Here is a 9,635-nt window from a genome sequence, read left to right on the forward strand (position 1 = left end):
CCCTCCAACTATCAACAGTTACACGTCATCTCTGGGAGTGCAGGTGCCGTGCAGTACAGCTGGGCTCAGGATCAGGTGACAAGCCGAGAGAGAGAAAAGAGAGAGGCCAGGAGGAAGAAAGTGAGGGATGGAAAGGGACACACGAGGGAGGGAAGACAGAGCAGGATCTCACAGATATCTGACTGGGGATCTCGCTGGTGCAGTGGTGATGGTCAGGCCTATTACATTCATTTAGTTCAGTGCTTCTCAAACGTATTTGATCGCATCCCCCTTCTTTGTGTCTGTAGCAGTTTACACCCGCTTCTCCCACCACACAAGTTCATATATTGATAAAAAAGTCAACATGCAACTCTCACTAAATATTAAAACCAGCAAGGCATTGATTCAAACAGAGCTGTTATAGTCAGCATACCGTGCCAGCCTTACTACTGCCCTGCTGCTAGCAGCAGTGCTGCCTTCAGAGCTGGGCAGCCGGCGAGCAGCAGCTGCTGGCCAGGCACCCAGCTCTGAAGGCAGTGCCACTGCCAGCAGCAGTGCAGAAGCCAGGATGGCATATTGAACAGCTGCCAGGGTCTAAAATGAATGTCCTGTCCCCCTCAAACCTCAGGAGTTATTCAGTGCTGTGGGAAAAATGTGTGCAGTACGCTTTTTTTCCTAAAGCTTCTCACGCCCCCTCCTCTCAAACACATTCTGTGCCCCCCAGGGGGACCTGACCCCCAGTTTGAAACCCTCTGATTTAGATGGAATAAATGAACCAAATGTGTTAATATACCCCCATCACTGAAACAACATTAAATAGTGTTAAACAAGGTCTGAGGGAGTGGGGGTGTATACAGAGACCACAGCCTGCTTAATACCATGGCAATCTCACCATTCAAAATCCTTCCAAGCTTTTATTAAAGATACAGAAAAGAAGGAAAAACAGTTAAAGCCTTTGCAATATAAAGTATGAAGTCAGGCTGTCACTGTACAGCATCCCTTGTTGCCTTTCCCTTCAGCTGGAGAGAGTTTTAAAGGGAAACCCCTGTTGCTTGACAGTCTCTGAGGCGGTGTTGAAGATGGGGGTGTGTCCTTTTCTGAAGAGAGCGCGCTGGTTGAGAAGGGCAGGAGCTGTTGCTGCATCGGTTTTAGGAAAATCCCCCAGGTTTGACAGCCTTTCAGATAGTATCAAAGATGGTGGTAACGGTCGTCCCAGGTGGAGGTTGGGATTCAGCTGGAGCCGGTCGGGTGGCCATGTCATCTGGGCCCCTCGCACTGGCCTGCTCTGGTCTCAGGACTTCTCTCAGGAGCGGGATGATAAAGGCCCTGGGCGCCAGGAAACAGTGGGGTGGCAGCCACCAGGGTGAAGCTTGCGCTGGTAGCCGCCGGCTGTACCTTCTGTTCTTCCCCTCCCAAAGTCCCTTTCTCTAAGGACCCATACAGGGAATGGGGGGTGGAATAGCCTGTTTCCCTCATTAGTTTGTCCTCCCTCTGGGCCTAAGAGCCATCACACTAATTTCATTTCAACTGCTGGTCCACATCATCTCATTTTAACAAGCATCATTTCAACAGTCTGTGGCTTCTGTCAGCATGGCCTTTTGGATTTAGATTAATCCAGTTTCTCTGCCTGGTTCTCTTGCATCTGATTAAAACATTCAACATCATAAATAGCTTGACCTATTTTTCATGATTAATGGCCAAGTAGGCAAAAATGATAGGTTATTGTGGCATCTTGTGACCTTTCACTGACCTTTCCTATTTGAGCTCACAATCGGGATATGTTTTGTAGGCCCAACAATCACAGCAGGCATCCCCACTGGCATGCCAAGGCCTGAGAGTCAGGATGACCCTCGGGGCTCCCGAATGGACAAAGTCTCTGGAGCGAAGCAGGAGCCCGCCAGCCCTTCCCTTAGGAATCTCCCAGCCATCTACTCTCCATCTGAGCCCCCCTCAAAGTCTCTTTTCAAGGCCTCCATCCTCACATTATTGTGTCCACCTATTAGGCCTAGTTTCTGACACCCCAGTTTTGGTCCACTGATTTCTGGGCCCAGTCTCCTCTTGATTACCAGCCGTGCTCTCAACACAGGCCCATTGCAACACTCTGCAGTGCAGTGCGTAATGTTTAGGTGTAGCCGCTCAGTCTCCTGAGTGAGCAGGTGTGTTCCCTGAGGTGCAGGGCCGGCTCTAGGCACCAGCAAAACAAGCAGGTGCTTGGGGCAGCACATTTGCAGAGGGCGGCATTCTGGCCATCCTTTTTTTTTTTTTTTTAAACTCACTTCCTCCCCTCTCGCAACGCTGCAGAAGCGGAGAACCCATGGGACCCTGGGAGCTGTAGTTCCTTGCCTAGCTCCCTGCCTATAGAGCCAGCCCTGATGCAGGGAAAGAACTACATTTCCCAGCAATCCCCTGGCAGCTATCAACAGGAAAGGGAGGGGGAGGGAGGGAGGTAGCTGAGCCATGCTGCAGCTTGCTGTGAATGGAGAGCTGGCTGCTAGAACGGGGTGGCACTGTGAGTGGGGGACAAGTGTGCCCAGCCCAAGGAGTACAAGGCTTTGCCCCAGATATCCCCTTCAGAAGACTTCCCCAGACTGGATTAGGGATACTGGTGTGACCTCACCTTGCAGACCCCAACGAAGGAATTGGGTGGACTAAAGGGACAGTGCACCTCTGTATCTGAAGCCTAGCAAGGGAGGTACGTGGATCCCACTAGACTTTAAAATGAAAAGTAAGGGAAGGGAGACTCTGCTAGAGGACCTGGGCAGCTTTAGATACAGTACCAGGCACGTAGGAGGAATTCCACTTCTGAGCCATGGAAGCAGAAATTGACTTTTCCTTTCCAGATATAGCTAATATTCAGAAAGGGAATCTAGCACCTGCCTTCCAGATTTGAACACCCTCAAAATTCAGGAGTGCTCAAGCTCAATTTAGGCAGCTGTTACTTCATTTCTCCCAAATCAAATATACGGATCCACTGTAACTTGCTGTAGAAAAAGTAGGATAAAATTGAGCAAGCAATGCTTCCCAGTGATTTTTAGGACTGGAATTGCTATTTTCAACAGCCATTGCTTTTTTTTTTTTTTTAGTTTTATTTGTTTAAAAGGAAGACAGTGATTGCATTGGCAAATCCCTATAGAAACAAAGAGTGGAACAAACGACTAATAAAGGCACCTCAACTTTTCCTCATTTATGTAGGACAGTCTTATAATATGCATCCAGACATCCTCCAATCGCACAAGCTAAAAATTGTTCCACTTTACTGCAGTTCTGTAACCATATGGGAACCAATCCTGTCTGTGTTCTGTGCACATCCAAAATTCCTGCTGAACGACCCGCCCCGGGAGCGAGTTACCAGTGACCCAGGGCTGGGACAGCAGGAGGGTGCAGGTTGGGGGGAAGAGCCCAGGGCTGGGGCAGCAAGGAGCAGGGGAGGGGGGAGCCCAGGGCTGGGGTGGGGGGCAGCCAAAAAATTTTTTGCTTGGGGCGGCAAAAAACCTAGAACTGGCCCTGCTGAGGTGCCCTGTAGAAAAGCTGCTCTGCAGAGCCACTGAGAGCTCCCAAGTAGCAGGGCAGCCATAATTCCCTGACATCACATTTCATTCACTCTCTCTCCTCACCTGCGTCACCCCTGATCAGAATCAGCTGGCAGGGCTGTGTGCTGCTGGTGTTAGTCACTCACATGCTGGAGCAAATACAGACCAAGAACTTGTTATACAACCAGGAACATTCACTGCTGCTCTCATCCCATATTGCCTGGGCAGGTATTGCCTTTAAAGAAGGGCTTCCTCTGTCCTGGGCTTCTCCCTCTGTCTGAACCTGCTGTAAGCTCAATCCTCTCTTTATGACATCAGCTTGTTGCTATAAGAAAGACTGTGATGTCACAAGCTCAGCATTCTGACCTCAGCAAGAAGCAGAGCTGTAATAATTAACTATCATCAGAGAAATGTGCGAGATCCTGTATATGAGTGGAAATGCTTAATATCAGCTAATTCCCCACTGTGAGAGCCCAGATACTATGGGGATGGGCAGCAGTATAAAACCCTGAACTAGAGAGTCCTTGGCAAGGCTGCTGGTGCATGGACCATGCTGGGGATGTCATTTTAAAGCTCCCTTTTATTTCCAGCATTTTGTGCTTACGAATACTTCCCCAGGTGGCCTACGGACAAGCCGGCACCTGCTTGCTGTTGGGTTTAGTTAATGAAGCTCCTCCTGGCCCAAACCACGGTCATTAGAGGCTTGATCCAAAGCCCACGAAAGTCATTGGGAGTCTTTCCATTGATTCCAATGGACTCTGGATCAGACCCTAAAATGCCCGTGAAGTTGGAGCCGGTTCTGCTTCCCTGCGACAAGATCCAGGACGTCCCGCCTGGAAGGGGAAAGGACATGGAGTGAAATCGGACAGAGGGGAGAGTGAGTGAAGCCAGGGCCCTGCTGTGACCCCATCAGACAGCCCAGCTGCTGCGCCCCCGTGGGCCAGGGTAGGATCAGCCCCACTTGTACACTAGCTCAGGTGTGGTGGAGTCCAGTGTGAAATGCCCCAATTGATAGAGCTCCCAGCCTCCCCTGGGCAGGGAGCTCCATATCCTCCACCCCACCAGCAGCCAGGCTGGTCCTGACAATCAGCCTAACTCTTTTCTGTCCTAATATTTGCTCCTGGTTACTAACCCTGGGGCCTCCTCCAGTCGCTCGTAAGTGCTAGGCCCTTATCAGGCCTCCCTGGGGCCGAGCGAGGCCGATTCAGCTCTTCCAAATAACGCTGCCCCTCCGGCCCCCTGAGTGTTTGGTGGCTCCTCTTGGTCAACCTGTTCCTGGTACTGCGGGGCCCAGAGCTGAACATGAGGGCCTCAGCCAGGAGCCAACCATGGCTGCTCAGGAACCAGCCACAAATGGGAGCTCAGCCCTGTGTCTCCACATTAGTGCAGCAGCACTCAGCTGTCTGCCCCTTCAAACCAAGGATAGCAGTGGCCAGCAGCTCCACCAAGATAGTGTCAGGGTGTTACTGACACAACCTGACAGACCCTCACACCCGAGGCTGGGGCTGTGACCCAGAGGCAGAGCGACTTGCTGCTTTCCCAGAGCCCCAGTCACTAGCAGAGGGACCGTGTGACGAGATCAGGGACAAATTGTCTAGCTTCCCCCATTTGTTTGCTTGTGTCTCAACTAACAGATTCCCATAACCCTGTTATGTTTGTGCCGCAGCCATGAGGTTCTCATAACCCCACTGTTTTCAGATCCGCTCTCGGAACGGGGTAGGGGGGCAGGTTCGATGGCGCGTTGGGTGCCCAGGCTGCAGAGAGGCATTTCCGCCCAGTGAAACAAGCCTGTTTCCAGCTCGGATCTCGGAGAGAAAGGATTCACTGCTTAGCGCGGGGTGAATAACTCGGCAGAGCTGATGAATGCTCCACGGAATACACTGGTGCTGCTTTGCTTCCTGTGCACAACCGAGTGACAGTGCTGCCAGCCTGAATGGGGGCGGAAAGAGAATGTTAAGCAACTAGTGGAATATATTTGGGGAAAGCAAATTCTGAACTCACAGACCTGAGCTTTTCTCTGGTTACACTGATCCAATCAGGGAACAGGATCAAACCTGGAGTTCTGTGGGTCCAATCAAATTACCCACAGCTGCCTGAACTTCCAGACTATGGGCCAAGAACTTTGTGAATAAGTTTAAATAGAAAATAAATCAAAGAAAATCGCATTCTGCTCGAGGGCTATTAACAAACAGAAAGAGTGGGAAAGATCTGATTCCCTTCCTCCCTTCAAGCAGCATAGGCGCCAACTTTCCCCGCGCCCCGACTCCACCCTTTCACCACCCCCGCCCTTCCCCCATTCCAATCCCTCCCCCAAAGTCTCCGCCACAACTCCACCCCCTCCTTGCCCCTATTCAACCCCTTCCCCAAATCCTGGCCCCAGCCCCGCCTCTTCCCCAAGCGCACCATGTTCCCCCTCCTCCCCCCGCCTTTCCAGCCCCACGAAACAGCTTTTTCGCAGCGCAAGCGCTGGGAGCTAGGAGGAAAAAGCGGGCACATGGCGCGCTCAGGGGAGGAGGCGGAGGCGGGGCAGAGGTGAGCTGGGCAGGGGGGTGGGGAGCTGCTGGTGGGTGCTGAGCACCAACCAATTTTTCCCCGTGGGTGCTCCAGCCCCGGAGGAGCCACGGAGTCGGCGCCTATGCCGAGCAGCCATTCCCTTTAGCATGGTTTCTGCTAGGAAACTTCAGGGAAATGACCTAGGACCATAGTCCCCAACAGACTGCTGCTTGTGATGGCTGGATTAGACCCGAAGAGACTCCAAAGAGCAGCTCCTCAGTTCTGAGACACAAGGTGTCTGCCTGCATTGCCAGGGCCCTTCCAGCCAGGATCGATCTACCTGCCTTGCCCGTTCCTTCCTAACTGGGGTCTCACCTTCCCTTTGCTCTTGAAACCCTTGTTTCTGGGATTATACATCATTTTACTGAAGTCACAAAACTCTCTGCAGTCATGAAAGTAAAAAAACCCTCTGGGCAAACTCCTTTTCAAAGCCAACATGATCGGCTGCTTCCAGTCAATAAACCCTGTTGTTCTAAGGTTAGTGAGTAGATTGTTGCTCCTTTGGACCCAAGTGATTAACCAGTGTTTGGGGCCGTGCCAGGCTGTTTCCGTTAGGAGGAGAAATTGATTCCATGAGTCCGGGAATCCTGTTTATTTACAAAGAACAGTTTCCTCACTCTCAATTTCCAAGTCTGCCTCTCCAGCCAGCCCTGTGCCCCCAGTCCAGGAGTTCTGTCTGTGATCCCTCTCAGGGCCATGCTCACAACTGCTTCTCTTGCGCTGTCTGCTCCTTGGCTTTCTGCCTCACATACAGACACACACCACTGCAACCAATCAGTGCCACAGCCCCTGTGTTGAAACTCCTCAGCCCATGTGGCTTAGCTTTGGCTCAGGCTCTGCCAGGCTCCCCAGGCCATGGGAGGCAGCCTCCATTGTTTTAGCTATTCCTACATTCAGAGATTCAGCGATCACATGGCCAGAAGGGACCAGGGTGATCATCTAGTCTGACCCCCTGGAACCCAGGCCAGAGACCTGCCCCCAGATAATTCCTAGAGCAGAGCTGTTAGGGAAACATCCCAATCTTTATTTTAAAATGACCAGTGATGGAGAATCCACCACAGTCCTTGGTAAATTGATCCACTGGTTAATTACCTGCACTGATAAAAATTTACACCTTATTTCCAGTCTGAATTTGTCTGGCTTCAACTTCCACACACTGGATGGTGTTTCTCTGCTACATTGAAGAGCCCATTATTAAATATTTGTTCCCCATGTAGATAGTTGTGGATCGTAATCTTAACCTTCCCTTTGTTAAACTAAGTAAATGGAGCTCTTTGAGTCTATCACTATCAGGCCTGTTTTCTAATCCTTTAATCATTCTCATGGCTCTTCTCTGATCCCTCTCCAATTTATCAACATTCTTCTTGAATTGTGGACACCAGAACTGGACACAGGATTCCAGCAGCAGTCGCATTAGTGACAAGTACAGAGGTAAAATAATCTCTATTCCTACTGCGATTCCCCTCTTTATGCATCCCAGGATTAAATTAGCACTTTTGGCCACAGCATCGCACTGGGAGCGACCCGCAGCTGACCCCCAAATCTTTTTCAGAGTCACAGCTTCCCAGGATAGAGTCCCATGTTGTGGAAATATGGCCTACAGTCTATGAGATGTATACATTTACTTTTTGCCATATTAAAATACATATTGTTTGCTTGCACCCCGCTTACCAAGAGATCCACCATGCTCTGTATCAGTGACCTGTCCTCTTCATTATTTACCACTCCCCAATTTTTGTGTTATCTGCAAACTTTATCAGTGATGATTTTACCCAGGTCATTCATAAAAATGTTAGGGCTCGTCTACACTAGAAGCACTACAGCATCACACTGCACCACTGCAGCCTGTCTGGAGAAGACATGTCCATGAATAATAAATCAATATCTGAGAGAGGCAGTAGCTCTCCCACTGTCCACACTGGTGCTAAGGTCAGTGTAACTTACGTGGTTTATTCACATCCCTGAGCAACATAAGTTATACTGAACTAAGTGGTAGTGCAGACCTGGCCAAAACCAGATTACTGCAGGACCTCATTAGAAACACACCTGTTCAGTGATGATTCCCTGTTTACAATTACATATTAAGACCTATCAGCCAGCTTTTATCCATGTAATGTGCACCATGTAAATTTTATATCTTTCCCCACAAAGGACCATTTCATTGCTCCCTCCATTCAAGCCAAATGAAGGATGCCTAGCACACCCATCAACTCCCTCCCGGTCTGTAAATGATCGATAGATAAAAGCCCTATTTGAATTGCAGGATGATTGTCAAATAATTGCAGCTGAGTTGTGGACAAGACATGGAAAATCACAGAAAAGTAGTAATGAACCTTTATTAATTGTGGTAATTTGGAAAAGCCAGAGAAGACCTATTTGTTTAAGAAAAAGTTGCTGGAACAATATAAACATTCAAGTATTATGTTAGGCCTGCGAATTTTTTTGATAACCAGACTTTTTGCTGCAACGCTATTACAGTCTGAGCTCCAGCCACTATCAGCTTGGATAAATGGCGTTCTACTGTACTAATGGGGAAAGAAGTGTATGTTGCAAACCTCTAAATGTATGGAAAATTGTGGACTGTGCAAAGTAAGCTAATTAAAATCAAAATTCCAGTGGAAACCTAATATTGCAGGATCTACAATATCACAAATTAAGTAGGGCCTTATCTGTAGATTAAAGACACACTTGGTGGCAGCCATTAACGCCTTCCAGCATAACAATATGATAGGAAACAGCAGTGTGGGCAGTGTTCAGTGCAACACAAGCCTGCTACCATCACTTCAGGTGGAGGCCAGGGCCACAGAGCAGGTAGGGGCCACAGGGGGCCCTGTAAGGGAGTGGCAACAATTCAGATTTAGGGGGGGATTCCAGTCCCCACTCTCCCCACCTCACAGATGGACCCCATTCCAATCCCCGCTCCAGGCCCTGCTCATCCCCTCACTCCTCCCACAGGGACCCCAGGTCTCAGCTGGGGAATCTGCTCTCTGTCTTACTCACAGTCCATGAGACAGTGCCACCAGAAGTCGAGTTTTCAGCAAACTCCACTGCGTTCCACCATTCAGGAGCAGACAGCCCATGTGCCAGGGCCCAACACCAGTTGGCCCGGCTGCCCCCTGCCCCCCCACCCCCATCTGTACAGAGGGGTGGCCAAGTCAAATTTCAGTGGCACTGAGTCCACGCAGCTGGAGCAATGCTCTGGACTCTCCAGCAGTAGCCATATTGATTGAGTATGGCCCCATTGCTTCACAGTGGTGGGGCCATGCCCCCCACCCAGCTCTGCAACCTATGGAACTTTGAGCAAGTGCAAATTGGCACTGCTGCTGTCAGGATGAGCCTAGCGCCCCAGACAGGGCTGCCAATTTTGGTTGGACATATTCCTGGAGGTTTCATCACATGACATAATCTTTAATTAAAGATTAATCTTTAATTTTTGAAGACTCCAGGACAATCCCGAAGGGTTAGCAACCTTAGCCCTAGCATACGCTAATCCTGCCCTGTGTCATGGCCAGGTCGTGGGCAGACAGACCTAGTGTTCAGAGCCAGAGTCCACAGTCACAAAACAGGCGTCGA

General features: G+C 50.0%; 1 long non-coding RNA gene across 1 annotated transcript; it reads right to left on the reverse strand.

The window, feature by feature from the left end:
- Positions 1 to 879: 879 nt before the first annotated feature.
- LOC135976843 (uncharacterized) lies at positions 880 to 6,737 on the reverse strand. The gene is made up of 3 exons (XR_010594134.1): positions 6,378 to 6,737; positions 3,594 to 5,438; positions 880 to 1,621 (listed from the first exon to the last, which is right to left on the reverse strand). It is a non-coding gene; the product is annotated as an uncharacterized LOC135976843 (long non-coding RNA).
- Between the last annotated feature and the right edge of the window lie 2,898 nt (positions 6,738 to 9,635).

Source organism: Chrysemys picta, chromosome 20 (assembly GCF_011386835.1).
Source record: "Chrysemys picta bellii isolate R12L10 chromosome 20, ASM1138683v2, whole genome shotgun sequence".
NCBI classification, from domain to species: Eukaryota; Metazoa; Chordata; order Testudines; family Emydidae; genus Chrysemys; species Chrysemys picta.